General features: G+C 39.6%; 1 pseudogene; it reads right to left on the bottom strand.

The window, feature by feature from the left end:
- Positions 1–8,238: 8,238 nt before the first annotated feature.
- Positions 8,239–14,084, bottom strand: LOC127451474 (sterile alpha motif domain-containing protein 9-like; annotated as a pseudogene).
- Between the last annotated feature and the right edge of the window lie 1,813 nt (positions 14,085–15,897).

Here is a 15,897-nt window from a genome sequence, read left to right as displayed (position 1 = left end):
AAACGCCTGTGGATACAAAATAAAAGCCCTCTACCGCATGACCTGTATAATTACAACATAAAAGTCCCCTAATTGCATATAACTTACTTGGAGTGCTAAAACGGCATGTTTTCCCGTATAATGAAGGTGAATCGTGATTGATGCAGACATTCTGTCAAATACAGTTTTAATACAACGTTAGGGTGAGAAAATTATGATTTTGGGTGAGCTATTCCTTTAAAGTGCTGATGCAACATTATGCTAAAGACCACGTGACAACTTTTTATAGCTTTAGAAATGTTATGAAAGAGACTCCTCTTTAATAATAATTAAAAAATAAATAATAAATAAAAAATGCTATTTGAATTTCAGAAAAACAGTATGGTCAACTGTAGATATATGTAACATAAAATAGATCTGTATTTTATAATCAGAGGTTGGGCTGCAATTCAAATCATGAGCCATTAATTGTGATGATTATGAGTCTATTACATTTTTACCCAGATAGCACATGAACATCTCTGGAAAGCATCGCAATCTAATTAACATCTGCTAAACATCTTAAAAGGATCAGATTTACAAACTAAAATCAAGAGTTCATGGCAAATTCGCCACTGATCATTTTCACATGCAAATGACCTTTTGCGGCAAATTGCCAAAGGTTTGCCGGAGGTTCACCAATACCGGCAAAGAGCTGCAAACTTCTGGCAAACATTTGCGGCGGATCAAAAGCTAATTTTTCATGTGAAAATAACAAGCAGCAAATTTGCGGCAAGTTTGCAGCTAGTTTAGATTTTTTGTAAGGGATACTAAATCATAAATGTCTCAAAGACATCTGCTGAATGTTTATTGACATCCGAGACATAACTATTGACATACGTCTTATAGATGTAGATGAGCCTTATTCAGATTAGCGCCATTTTTACTTTTTGTGAATAAAAACAAGGCTGTGAAGAATAGATTTACAGGCAGAGTTTGGAATGGCATACTATCCCTGATAGCACACTTACACTTACTTAGTTGTGAAATTCTGTTGTGATTTAGGATACAGTGCATGCATTGTACAGACTTAAAATCTATTCCCTCACAGCTCACACCCTCGTTTTCATCCATGTAAAATTCATTAAAACATCCACCCTCAAGTGTAACTGTGCCACGACGGGGCAGCAGAGATGCAGCAAATTATAGCTGTGGAATAAAAACCGTGAGACTTTACAAATTGTGAGTAATACTGATTGATGTGTCAGTGAAACATCAGGCCTTCCTCTAGTAAATAGGAGTGTTATAACTGCCACTTAACAACTCTTAATGTGAACTGCCAAGAGCATTTAAAGTGAACAGCAGTGAACAAACTTTAGAATTTGAATTTGAAGATAAATATGAGGATTTATGCTCAATTCTGTAACGCATCTCTGATGACGGCTCACACACCGCAGGGTTGGGCTGTATCTTCAATACATAGACATATCTATATGTAAGTGTTTCATATGTATACTGATGAGCCAAAACATTATGACCACCTGCCTTATATGCTGTTGGTCCTCCACATGCTGCCAAAACAGAGATGACCTGCCGATGCATGGACTCTACAAGACCCCTGAAAGTGTCCTGTAGGATCTGGCACCAAGACATTAGCAGCAGATCCTTCAAGTCCTGTAAGTTGCGAGGTGGAGCCGCCATGGATCAGACTTGTTGGTCCAGCACATCCCACAGATGCTCAATCGGATTAAGATCTGGAGAATTTGGAGGTCAGGGCAACACCTTGAACTCTTCATCATGTTCCTGAAACCATTCCCGAACAATGTGTGCAGTGTGGCAGGGCGCATTATCCTGCTGAAAGAGGCCACTGCCATCAGGGAATTCCATTGCCATGAAGGGGTGTACCTGGTCTGCAACGATGTTTAGGTAGGTGGCACGTGTCAAACTGATGTCCACATAAATGGCCCAGAGCATCACTCTCCGTCCACCGGCTTGTCGTCTTCCCACAGTGCATCCTGGTGCCATCACTTCCCCAGGTAAACGGCACACACGTACCCAGCCGTCCACGTGATGTAAAAGAAAATCGGACTCATCGGAGCAGGCGTCCTTCTTCCACTGCTCCAAGGTCCAGTTCTGACACTCGTGTGCCCAAAGTAGGCACTTTCGACAGTGAACAGGAGTCATCATTGGCACCCTGACTGGTCACAGCCCCATACGCAGCAGGGTGCGATGCAAAAATGGCCAAGAATCAATATGGCCGACATAGGAACATTAGGTATCATTTGAATTTGTATGCCTCAAGGGTTCTAAAGAGACCATTTTCATTATTTTAGGCATAGGCGTCATTTACGGGTGGGACTAGTGTTGTCAAAAGTACCGGTACTTTGGTACCAAGTTGACATATGAATAAAAAAGATGTAACGATACCAGTGTTTCTGTAGTACCGAGCACCGACTCCAGCGGTACCAGCGCGCAATATGACTGACATACGACAGCTTTAAAATGCTCGCAGGCTTATTTTGAATGCGTGCTCTGTTACTCCTTGTACACTGAAATGGACAGTTAATCCAAGTGACATGTCCGAATGTGATTTACTAAACCGCTGAAGGCTGCAATCTTAGTGTGGATGAGCTGTGTACTTTAAATGTATAAATACGACTGCTCATACATATTGAAAATCATTCACGTTGTATGAGATGACAGAGCAGAGCACTAATCCACCGTGAACCATGCAGCACATGTAAACTATATATTTATATAAGTAAATCACAATATTTGCACTTTAATCTCAGCTTTATTTATATCGCATATAAAACAACAGAGTTGACCAAAGTGCTTCACAGTAATACATTTTAAAACATAACCTTTCAAAATGACCACATACACAAACACTAGTAATCTAAAATACAAACACTCCAAAACTGTGTCCTACATTTCATTTGTCAGACTCAAAGGCCAGTGTAAAGAGATGAGATTTCAGACGTGACTTAAAAGTGTCGCGAACTGTTTATCCGGAAAAGTGAAGCTTCTGGCGAAAAACACATGTCATAATAAAAGCATGATTCAAAATAAAATCTAGATGCCTGAAATTGAAGAAATTGTGACAGAAATATATTACAACTGTATATTAAAAAGTAATATTTACTGTAAGAATAATAATTAAGCAATATATTACAAGCCAGACTGCTGCTGAATAAAAGTTTTACAAAAAAAAAAATGCAATGGCATGTTGAAAAGTTATATTTTCACTTGTTAAAATTGGAAGAATGAATTGATTAGACACCATTTTGATGATGAAATTAAATGAAACTTTAAAACATGGAGTTCTGGAAAATAATAATTATTCTTAAACTATAATTATTAAAAAAAAATTAATAGTAATTTAAAATAACTAAACTGGGCCTCGTTTCCCAAAAGCATCGTTAAGCCTAAGTAGATCGTAGAATCCATCTTACGATTCATCTTAGTTTTGCGGCTGTTTCCCAAAAGCATCGTAACTTAAGTAGTACTTGAAAATGCTCGTAGATTTACGAGTGCTCTGGAGTAATCGTACAGCGCTAAGAGCATCGTAAGGATACAGACTTATGCAGACACCTGCAGGACAATCGCGAAATTACACCTGATACAATTTAATGTTTGTAGAATCGCTTGTAAAAAAATGCTCATAACCACTAAGATTAATCGTTATAGGGAAACTAGGCCCTGGTGTGTTCAATAACACATTATTATATTAGCATATTTTTGTCCCTACCACTTTTTGAAATAGCATTCAGGTCAGGTAGGTGTCTAATGCAGAAGAAACATCTCCAGTTTTTGAACAGGAGTTTCCATTTCATTCATGTGTGTTATAATAAGTGGGGATCCAGAGCTGGAACGTGTTATCTTGTATGTTATGATGAGTGCTCGTTGCGGCTTTCGTGCATCCTGATGCTCGCTGTATTCTCTGCTGTTACGGAGCTTGTGATCCTTTTCAGTTAAATCATGAAGCAAAATGCAAACAGATGTGTCCCCGCTCATGATGAACACCCACTAACCAACAGATTCATTGTTTGTTAACATAAAATGTTATAATGGGGAGAATTAGAACCCAGAACTTTACCATGAGACCAAGCAGTCATTTTGGATAAGATTTTGCTGATTCATGTATTTATTCACTGACTAACAAAATCCCTGTACTGACAGTGTTAGATGTACGGATCAAGTTAACACATATTAATTATGTGAAGTAGTGGTCGACAGATATGGGTTTTTTAATGGCCGATGCCGATATCCAGAGAGCAGGGTGGCCGATAGGCTGATACAATGCTTATATATCACACAATTTAATATAGTAAATAACATAAACTTAAAATTATAAACTCTTATTTAGCACTATATTTACTCAATTTCGCACTAAATTTTAACTTTGTAAAAAATAATATTGTATTTTAAATAGTAGATAGCAGTTTCTTCTGATTTCTGTTTAGTCATAACATTTTAGTAATTTATTTGCACATGAAGAAATTGTTAATATATTAGAAGGAAATACCAGTACACACAGTAGTCCAGCAACCATAGATGGCATGTCTACGTTAGCAGTCACATTTTCTCAAAAATTACGAATCAAATCAATTGTACATACAGTGCACAGTGAATAAGACATTTACTTATAGCACACGTGAAGCACTTTTACTTTCAAGTTGCACTCGCGCTCGTGCAGATCCAGTGCAAGCAGCAATCTCCTGACAGTTTAAACGGCCTGGATCGCCTGCTTGGATTGTTACGGACTGACCGTCATGACTTGTGAATCATAGGAACTTTTGATCCTGATCCTGAAGTTTTGATTCTGAGGAAGATATTAGATGAGCGCTCGACGGGAAGAAAATGCTGGATTTTCTTGAGGTTCGTGAATTACATCTTTTTAAATGAGATATGGGCATATTAGCAGACTGTATATAATAGAAGTTTTGTTGATATTTGCCTTTTATCATTAGAAACATTACAGGGAACTGTTGAGAAGAGACTGATAGAATACGTGCTTCAGAGGAAGATTTATGAGCGCTCCACAGGATGCTGGCTCTGTTGAAGTTGTGTGAGGTTGGTTTATTACATCTGTTTAAACGAGATATGGGCATATTAGCAGACAGTATATTATATTAGTTTTATTGATATTTGCCTTTTATCATTAGAAAAGTTACAGGGAACTGCTGAGGAAAGGCTGTTAGAATATGTGCTTCAGAGGAAGATTTATGAGTGCTCCACAGGATGCTGGCTCTGTTGAAGTTGTGTGAGGTTTGTTTATTACATCTGTTGTGTATTTGCAGACGGTATATGATATTAGTTTTATTGATATTTGCCTTTTTATTATTAGACAAGACAGTTAAAAGTTACAGGGAACTGTTGAGGAGAGGGGAATAAAACAGGCAAGCACTTTAATATTATGAGCTCAAACGCATCTGTCGTGGCTCTGATATGCGGACCGTTTAAATGACAATGTGTTGCACACGCTCTATTATTGTAGTAACACGATGACACGTAACAACAAAATGAACCATAACTGGTCATTTACATTTACAGTCACCTCACATGCAAGCAGGCGATTCTCAGCGCCCTCAAGAAACAAATCGGCCAAAGGGGAAAATGTAACTATGATGCCGATTATTAAAAAATTCTGAATATCGGCCGATTTGTCGCCTCAGCGATACATCGGTCGACCACTAATGTGAAGTATTTACCCTGATAGCACATGTACATCACCCAGACGTCTATTTGATGTGTGTTTACATCTGGAAGACGTATTTTTTACAATGTTTGCTCGTCTGCAATACGTCTATAAGATGTATGTCAATAATTATGTCTCGGATGTCAATAAGACATTCAGCAAATGTCTTTTAGACATTTAAGATTTAGAATGTTTGAAAATTCTAAAAAAAGAATGATCTTTTTAAGATGTTTAACAGATGTTAATTAGATTGTGTTGATTTTCAGATGAAAATATATAAAACAGACATTTCTGAGATGTATGTGTGCTGTCTGGGTATTGGAGCACTTGAATTGGTCATCAAGAATGACTATTTATCAAAAAAGTAAAAAATAATTTGAAAATATCTGCACATATGCTAATTAATATTCATGAGTTTCACCTCTTTGTGATGTCAACCCCCTAACCCCCCTTGAATGTCCCCACCACTTTTGAAAACAAAGTGACACCCATGATTTTAGGCCAAACTAATGAGAAATTATAAGCAAAAATACAAGTTTTTTATATTTCTCGACAAGTAGGTTTAGGTACCCTCAGGGCATGATGGCTATGACATATACCAAGTTTCATTTTAATACACCAAAACTACTTCAAGATATAGCTTCACATTCTCTTTGACATGCTCACTGTCAAATTCACTGAAGCATTAAATGAGAACAGTTTGGTCTTTAAAAAGCTTTTGATAACTTTTTTGTTGTGTCTTCCTGTTTATCATGGTGTCAGTTTGAGCCAAGAATAATTTTGTTTCTAGACCTTACAGTTCAAAAGTTAGAGTGAACATAAGTGCAACTTTGAACTGTTGGTGACACTAGAAGGTTTGAGATAGAGACTCAAAATTTGCTATGGTATATGTCCAAACTGTCCTCTATCAGTATGCCAAATTTCATAACTTTCCTCCAAATGGTTCTACGGGCTACCATAGACTTCAATGGTGGAAGATAAACAGAAGAATACTAACCGATACAGTTGGTGCTTATGCATCTTCGGTACTTGGCCCCTAACAAGGAATTATGTGTATACTGCTTAGTTCTTAAGTCCTAAAGCTTTAATAAGCTTTAATATTTTAATCTATTGGCAATCCTAATTTAAATAGCCTTTGTGACTTACCAGCAATAGGATGGGCTCTCCCAGCTGAGTCTGGTTCCTCCCATGATTTTTATCTCTCCACTAACTAAATATCTTTTGGATTCTTTTCCTCCTTGCCACAGTTGCCTTTGGCTTGCTTGGGGGGCATTAAGGCTTTATTTTCTGTAAAGCTGCTTTGAAACAGTGTGTATGGTGAAAAGTGCTATAAAAATAAAACTGAGTTGACTAGATATAAGGAGAAGAGCAGAAGCCATGAAGCAAAGTCATGATAAGAAATTTGCAAAGTTTATTGAATAATCTTAGATTCTTCTTTGTCAAAGCTATTTTTGACTTTGTTCGATTTGAATCAAAATAGATGCACAGGTAGCTGTAATAACCTGCCGGGCATTATTGCCTGCCGCACCTCCACCAGTGTCTTCAGCCCAGCTGCGGGGTCATCAGCCAGGAGCCACCTATCTTCAATGTTTCGCCCCATTAATCCCGGAACATCTCCTGGTGGTGGGGCAGCAGTCAGGGATGTCTCTCTGCCACCCCCCACAGCTGGACACCAGATCCCCTCCAACACCTCTCATCCTTGTCTTCCCATCCAGACAACATTTGTTCACAAATTACTTGCAACCAGGTTTCTATATGTCATAATACCTCAACACGACCATACGCACCAGCCCGTTGGCCAACTGGCACCGAGATGTGTACTCAGTGCCCTACTCGCACTGGCACTGTATCTTTTTATTGTATGCAGTCTTCTTATTTTGTGTATACTGTATATTATATATTATTTTTTATTGTATACAGTCTTCTTATTTTGTGTATACTGTATGTTGTATATTATTAGGTGTATATTGTATGTTGTGTTGTGTAACAGATGTGTAAACTGTGTTATGTGTAAATCAGATGGTTATTGTTGCTTGGAACTGCACCCAAGACTTTCACCCACTGTTGCACTTGTGTATATGGTTGTGTGACAATAAAGGGATTTGATTGGTGTGGAACTGATCCATAGGCATTTGCCAAGTCCAGGACTACGTGTATGTCTTATCTCTCTTGGCAGACTGGATCTGCTACCATATTACTGACACATGTTCTACACACCCAGGAAAACCTGGTACGCCTGCCTTCTGGCAGCTTGTGTCTATGTATCCGTTCTTCAGGAGGTAGTCAGACATCCTCCTTGCTACCACCGAAAAGAAAAGCTTTCCCTCCACGTTCAATAGAACAGTGCTCCTAAACTGCCTAATGCTGTGGATCCCTGCTCTATGGGTATTAAGATGGCCACTTCTCTTTCGGGTATGCACTGCTTCTTCCAGGCAACCCTCAACAGTCTCCACAACATTTTAAGAACCATGGGTCACTTCTTTTACAGCTTGTATGGTATCCCATTCGGGCCTGGGGCTGAAGTTGCCCTGGCTTTTTCTACCACCTGCCTCACCTCACTCAGCTTAGGCGGATCTACATCAAATTCCACTACTGGCTGGGACATATCCAGGGGAGCCAAGCAGTTTGTCTTTGTAGGGGTCACCAAGTTGCTGTTCCATGTGGTCTTCTAGTTCCTCTTTTGCCATCACCAGCTTCTCACTCCTCTTTTCATCCCACAATACCTTAAAGCCCTCCTTCTCCTGCTCCTCAGGAGAATCAAATCAAAAGTCATCATGTGTTAATATAACAAGCAAAGGCAATGGAAATTTCATAAAACTGTCTAATGACCTTGAAGACCTTGAAGGAGACACACTCTAATCTCTAACTTGTGACGGCGATATGGTTATTGTCTCAAGCAAAGAGTTACAAAGCTCTGCCTTGCACAAGTCAATGATTAACTATTTAAACAGTTTTCCTTACACAATATAAGGTTATGCAATACCAAAACATAGCAAAGCAATATAAATGACAAAGTAATGTATAAGAAATAAATAATATAAAGAGTATGTGATAAAAAATTGTTTTGGGATATATGAGTATATGAGTGAAATGTAAAAAACAATGTAAAAGAAATGAAGAAACAATATTAAGGTAGTACAACACGTGTCTCTCTGGAAAATGAGCTAAACGAGTTAACAATGTTACTGTACTCCTGAAAAGGGCCGCACCCTTCGTTACAACTTCCAATACCACACATGCAAAGTTGCTATTATTATGAACTACTTCAATAAGTGAAGTGAAATGAACCCTTCTGGGGAGGGTGTAAATCAATTTTTTTCTTAACCATTATCAGCTTTGATGTGTGTAAGACATGATAATGAGGCACACCAAAATAATCCTTTATAAAAATGAAAAGCAACTACAAATCTTTGGTGCATTGACTTCAGTGTCATTATATGTTTAGAATTAGAGAATAGAGTTGAAAAGAGTTTTCTCATTCAATTTTGTTAGGTCTGTCAGTCGGCTCTATTAGATTAAGTACCTTATGACTACTTATGACATAGACCTTAAGTCCATGTCAAGTGCAACTGGTCCATTCATTGAGAATCCAATAAAAATGGTCACTCTAGTGCCACATTCATCACGGAACTGGCTTTTGAACTAATTGGCTATTGGATTAACCTTCAACCTTCACATCTGCAACAGATGTGTCTGCCAAGATAACTTTGTGGCGTATTTCACCATAACCTCTGTAAAGTATATCTTGGCCTTTCACTTGCTCCCACATTTTTTCATCATTCAATTGAGTTGAGATGTTTTGCTCTGGATTCAAACAGCTGTTGGTACCCCTCTGTGAATTCAAGCCATGGTAACCAGTTCCATTTCCCAGGTTAAAACAAGTTTCAGCTCATTTGAGTATGACGTCCTCATTTGTGACACAAAACTTGGTAATTCAGGGTCAGCCTCTTGCCATAACAATAAAACGGTGATGTAGTGCAATAGCAAGATCTCACTGAAAAATGTAGGATGTTTGATTATATCAAACATTTCAGAAAGTTCTCGGTAAGGGCATTGATGTACTGAGATTCTGGGTTAATGTTGGTGAGAATTACATTGGCATAGATAAAGCTAACAGTGTCTGCAATGCACTTCTCCTCCATTGGAATGTGAATGGATAAAATCATACTGCTGGATGATCTCTTCAAGAGGTGATTTAAAGTCCTCCTTATACAACTATTCTAAAATCCCAGTATAGGAATCACCCTTGTTCCTCCCCAGACATTGCCGTGTCTTCTCAAATTTAAGTACAGTATTCAAGTGCTGATTTCTAACTAATTCGCTCCAATTCATTTTGCAAAAGAGCTCAGTATATTGTACTAAAAGGCACTTTTGAACCTTAGGCTGTGTTGATTCTTTAGGTTTGTCTTTCTCTGCTAAAAGTGATCCTAAATTGGCACAACAATTTTCCAGAAATTGATCCAGAAAATGCTGCTTCATGGTCTCTTTTAGTTCAAGAAGAAATCTCATATGGCCCTGCAATACATCGTAATATGGCTTGTGTACAGGGTCCTCTTGTGTCAAATCTTTTATGTCAGTTTTGCCCAAGAGGACTTGACCAAGGGGATTGTTCTCATCGGAGTTAAACAGTGATGTCTTTTGCAGTATTTATATGACTTTAACTGCAACTTGAAGTTCACCAAGACAACCAGCAGTGTTGTAGGCATTAAAAATGCCTTGAGATGGAGCCATAGCCTCTTTGTCTGCAGTTTGCTGTGTTTCCTTGCAAGCTTTAGTTGCAGACTCAGCTAATTTAAGATACATCCTGAGATGATCTGGCTTTATCATCTTTGTCTCTGTGAAAGCCATACTTGAGCTCAATCATAAGTACTTGTGCTAATGTGTCACTAACATATGAGTTGTCCTTTGAAAGATCTTTTGCCTTCTTTGCCCAATACTTGGCCATGGTAAACTCCTGTTTTTTGATGTAATGGTACCTAGCAAGGAGCTGGAATATTATTGCATCCTTTTTGTAGCTCTTTGCTGCATTATTTAAATCAGTCTCCTCCAACCCTGGGGTCTCCTTCATTATATTTGGATAAGAGGTGAAAAAAGGGATTCCTCAAACTCGGCTGAATGATGCCTCTTCACCGTCATGCTGTGAACATCTTGCATTAATTTTTGTTTCCCCAGAGTGTAATCATAAATAAGGTCTGTTGTGAGCAGGAGGTTAATGATTTTTGCCTTTGTCACTTCACAAGCAGCAGAAAGTTCTTCCAAACTGTGTTGAGCTATACTTTCACACCCTCAAATTCAACATTAGAAAGGGCTGGGCATTGTGTCAATAGAGTGGAAAACTTCTCAAATCCATCTTCAATCTTGCAGAATTCAAAATTTGCAGAGTATGTTATTGTTTGCAGACCAAGAAACTCCTCACATGTAGTGACTGACAGCAATGCACTCTTGCAGTAGACATGCAAAAGGGCAAGAATAGGTTTGTGTTGAAAGTTGAAGCCCTTTAGGGTATTTTTTACAACATCCTGAATATATTTCAATGAAAAGTTTGTCTTCAGAATCATGAACCCATAAAATGTTGTTGTGTTGTGTTGGTTATCTCAAACTCCTTCAGCTTCTTTTCAAACAGTTCCTGTTCCCGTTCAGATCAATTGTTTCCACTGAAAACTTAATCGTCATTTCCTTCCATCTGTTCACGTGTTTCGGCTCTCATGCAGTTGATAAGAATGACTTGTGGAGACTTTGAAAACATGTTTTGTTTCTGACATTCCTCCTCAATTTGCAGTTGGAGTTTTTTACATCACAAATGTCTTCAAAATCATCGATTATCAGCAAAACAGTAAGTCAGGCTGGTTGCTCATTTGTCTCATATGTAAGTAGCTGCATGACCTGTTGGGCTACATCGGTGAAGTCGTCAGATTTATCCCTCAGCACTGCACAACTAAATGTATCCTTGAGCTTCCAGAGAACATGCATGGCTAAGGTAGTGCTGCCACATCCTGGAAGATGGAAGATGTTGACGTATGCACAAGCTCTCTTCAGATTGCGTGTGTCTGGAATAATGGTATCAACAATGTAGTAAAACATTTCTCGTTTGATGAATGCATTGACCCTGGCTGTTCTGAGAAGTAGAAGTTCCACCAAGACACCTTCCCTCCCCTGTAAAATCCCTCCTCATGTTGTTGTTTGTCCTCATTACCCCCCCTCACATTGGTTTACACAGAGAACATTCAGCTTATCTACAGAGTCCTCTGTCTTCATTGACACCACTGCAAGGCAGAATGCACAGAGATACCACTGATCTCTGCAAAACGTAGCTCAAAAATTCATATTTTAGAGATGTCAACTCCATAACGACCCTTAATGAGATCCTTCCAGAATTTGTATGATATTTCATTGTCATAGATGCTTAAGATTTGGTTTGTGCACTTTAGCTCCTATTAAAACATACTGAAGGTTTCAAGCAAAGGGTCTTTTCCATCAATCACATGATTTAACAGCAAGAATATGATGAGGAAGTTCTTGTGGGGCAGTCATCTTTTCTGCACAGGAAAGGAACAACATCATGCACACAAGATCCTTTTTCAGTCAACCAGTTATTAATATCAGTGGGGACTCTGTTACAGAAGACCAAAGTATGACCTGTCCAAAGACTGAGACCCTCCTGTTATCGTCTCACATAGTTTAGCACCTTGCACACTGTTTTTGACATCAGAGAGGCACTTTTCTTCAGTGTCTTTCCTCAACAGTGACAACTGTGGCATGTCTGCAACATATTTTTTTATATTTTTCACACTCCTTTGTAGAATCAGGCGGAAGATTCGGGCTGCTTCCGCCGTCATTGTAGTCTCTTATGAAAAAAGACTTGCCATCCTTCCTCTTCCTCTCTTGCTTTTTTCTACTTTTTTTTTTTTTTTTTGCATTCAGGGAAAGGGGTAGTGTTGTGAGTTCAGGCTTCTCCAAAAGGAGAAGGCTATCACCACAAATTTTCTCCTTATACAAAATCTCTTTGTTTACGTTTATCATGAGAAGCCATTTTTTTTACATGGTCTTTATTCAAGTTACTGACCTCCTCTGGAAGTTCAGTTATGTCATCTTCATTATTCTAAAAATTTTGCAACTGTTGGATAAGTAGTAAAAGTAGAAAATATGTAGATATTTTTTGTTTTGTAGTGATTTGTTTATATTTCTTGAGTCGTTGCAGACAGATAATGAAGAGGTCAGTGCAGAGAAATCATTTTATTTAATACAGATGATCAATTATACACTTTCTAGTCAAGTAAAACATGGAGGCAATTGATGAAAAGCATTCAAGGTAATGCGGCATCTATCTTACTGCAACACAGATATAGCATCTCATGTTAAAATGTTGGCCTTTCCTGTTCTACTTACCTCCAAACTTCCTGAGGTTGCTATAGTGGAATCAGAAGCCTTCCTGGTGCTTAGGGTAAGAAACAATTAAACATTGTGAGAAAGAATTTGATATAGGCCTGTGTATATATATATATATATATATATATATATACATGAAACAGAGACCCTCCCCTCCAAATCCGGACACAAATGCGTCATGAAACAGAGACCCTCCCCTCCAAATCCCAACACAAGCGCGTCATGAAACAGAAACCCTCCCCTTCAAATGCCAACACAAACGCGTCATGAAACAGAGACCCTCCCCTCCAAATCCGAACACAAGCGTGTCATGAAGCAAAGACCCTCCCCTCCAAATTCGAACACAAGCGCATCATGAAACAGAGACCCTCCCCTCCAAATCCGAACACAAGCGCGTCTGAATTGTTTCATTTTCTGTGTCATGACTCACGAGCCTCATCACAAGCATTTTTAATTAACCCGGCTAGGGTTTGGAAATGACCGATTAAACTTAACCATGTTTTCGAATGACTCAAAATTCGGTTCGTTTGGATGATGTGAAAGTTGTTTTCCGAACTCTGGTACGGTCCCAGGAACCGCACCTGAGTCCGCTTTAAAAGGTGGTCTGGAGTACGGTTCATGTGATATCTGGTACGGTTCGCTGCTGATATGAACTAAATCCTCCTAAATTGTGGAAGTGAACCGCTTGTGAGTTTTTCAGGCTCCCGATCGCAATTATAAAGGTATAATGCATTTCTCAAACCTATACTTGTGTCCAAATAAATCCCCTTCAGAGAGAGAAGCTCACATTCTTCACATCTCTTGCAACGCATCCGTGGGCTCGCAGCAGACAAACGCTAACATTCATCACACCATTGCACATTCAGTGCATCCGTGGCAGACAAACACAAGTGTCGTTCTGTGCATGACAAGTTTAGGTGGTAAATCCAAATAGTTGAGCTGTTTCCTAGTTATAGTGGTAAACAAACTGCTTCCACCATAGATATACATACGTAGATGCCTCATTAAGCTGGTTTGGATAAGCCAGCCGTGGTGCCATCTTGGAATGGTCAACAAGGAGAGCTATTTGAATGTAAATGGATGGAGAAGAAGCCTCAGACCACTGCATAAACAGTGATATCATCATGATGGCGCCGCGGATGGCTGCCTCGGTGTGGAGCTCCTCAGTTCTTTTGTTGTTTTTGTTTGTTTGTCCTGTGATTAGTAGTCTTTTTCCAGTCAGTTATAACAGAGACGAACTGCTGAACATTTGACAGCATATACCAGACAATCTTTTCCTGGTTTTCGAATATTCAGACGTTTTGCTAGACATTTTAGTTGGAGGCGCAGCTCTGCTGTTCAAGAGACTCAGGCGAGGGAGACGAGCCGGTGCGCAGGTCAAACTCCGTCGGCACGGATTTTAAACAGCGCTGCCGTGTATTCACTTAGCGAATCTCCGCTCTCTTCCTAACAAAACGGACGAACTACATCTCCTCACCTGCACAAACAAGGACTTTTCAACCTCTGCTGCCTTGTGCTTCACAGAAACCTGGCTGAGTGAAGCCATTCCGGACAGCGCGTTAAATCTGCCGGGCTTCCAGCTGTTCAGAGCGGATCACATCGTGGAGTTAATGGGGAAAATGAGAGGCGGTGGAACATGCTTTTACATCAATGAAAGTTGGTGTACAGATGTAGCAACATTAAAGAGGATGTGCTGTCCTAATTTGGAAGCACTCTTTATTAACTGTAAGCCTTTCTACTCGCCGCGGGAGTTTTCCTCGTTTATTCTGGTGAGTGTGTATATCGCACCAAACACGTGTTTGAACACAGCACTGCAACAGCTGGCTGATCAAATCACAGACATGGAACAACAATACCCGGACTCAGTTATTATTATTATTGGGGATTTTAACAAAGAAACTCTCACACATGAACTGTCCAAATACAAACAGCACATCACATGCCCCACCAGAGACAGAAACATACTGGATCATTGATGCACAACAATAAAGGATGCATTTGGGAGCTTTGGGACTCTCTGATCACTGTCTGGTTCATCTTCTTTCAACCTACAGGCAGAAATTAAAATCAACCAAGCCAGTAGTAAGGACTGTAAAGAGATGGACCAATGAAGCAGAGCGGGAACTACAAGCCTGCTTTGACTACACTGATTGAAGTGTTTTTGAGGCTGCAGCCACAGACCTGGACAAGCTCACAGATACTATTACATCATATATCAGTTTCTATGAGGATATGTGCATACGTTATAGGACTTATTTAAAGTTCAACAATGACAAACCGTGGTTTACAGCAGAGCTCAAGCAGCTTCGTCAGGCCAAAGAGGATGCTTACAGGGGTGGGGATAAAGTCTTGTACAATCAGGCCAGGAACACACTGAACAGGGAAATCAGAGTGGCTAAAAGAAGATACTCTGAGAAGCTGAAAAACAAGTTTTCAGCTAACGACCCTGCATCAGTGTGGAGTGGCATGAAACAACTCACAAATTACAGGACTCCTACCCCAACCCTGTAGGGAACCAACAACTGGCTGACGACCTAAATGTGTTCTACTGTAGATTTGAAAGGCCCAATCTCACACCCCACACCCACTCTGACCTTCACTGCACACAAACACCAACACCTCCTGCAACCCCCCTCCTCCCCCTCCTGCTACTCAACCTGCACTTAAGATCTGTGAAGAGGATGTGAGCTGTGTCTTTCGGAAACAAAAGACGAGGAAGGCTTCAGGCCCAGATGGCGTCTCACCAGCGTGTCTTCGTTCCTGTGCTAACCAGCTGTCCCCATCTTCACACAGATCTTCAATAGATCACTGGAGCAGTGTGAAGTCCCATGCTGCTTCAAACGCTCAATCAT

This window comes from Myxocyprinus asiaticus, chromosome 14 (assembly GCF_019703515.2).
Source record: "Myxocyprinus asiaticus isolate MX2 ecotype Aquarium Trade chromosome 14, UBuf_Myxa_2, whole genome shotgun sequence".
In the NCBI taxonomy this organism is placed as follows: Eukaryota; Metazoa; Chordata; class Actinopteri; order Cypriniformes; family Catostomidae; genus Myxocyprinus; species Myxocyprinus asiaticus.
This window is presented reverse-complemented; position numbering and strand designations above follow the sequence as displayed.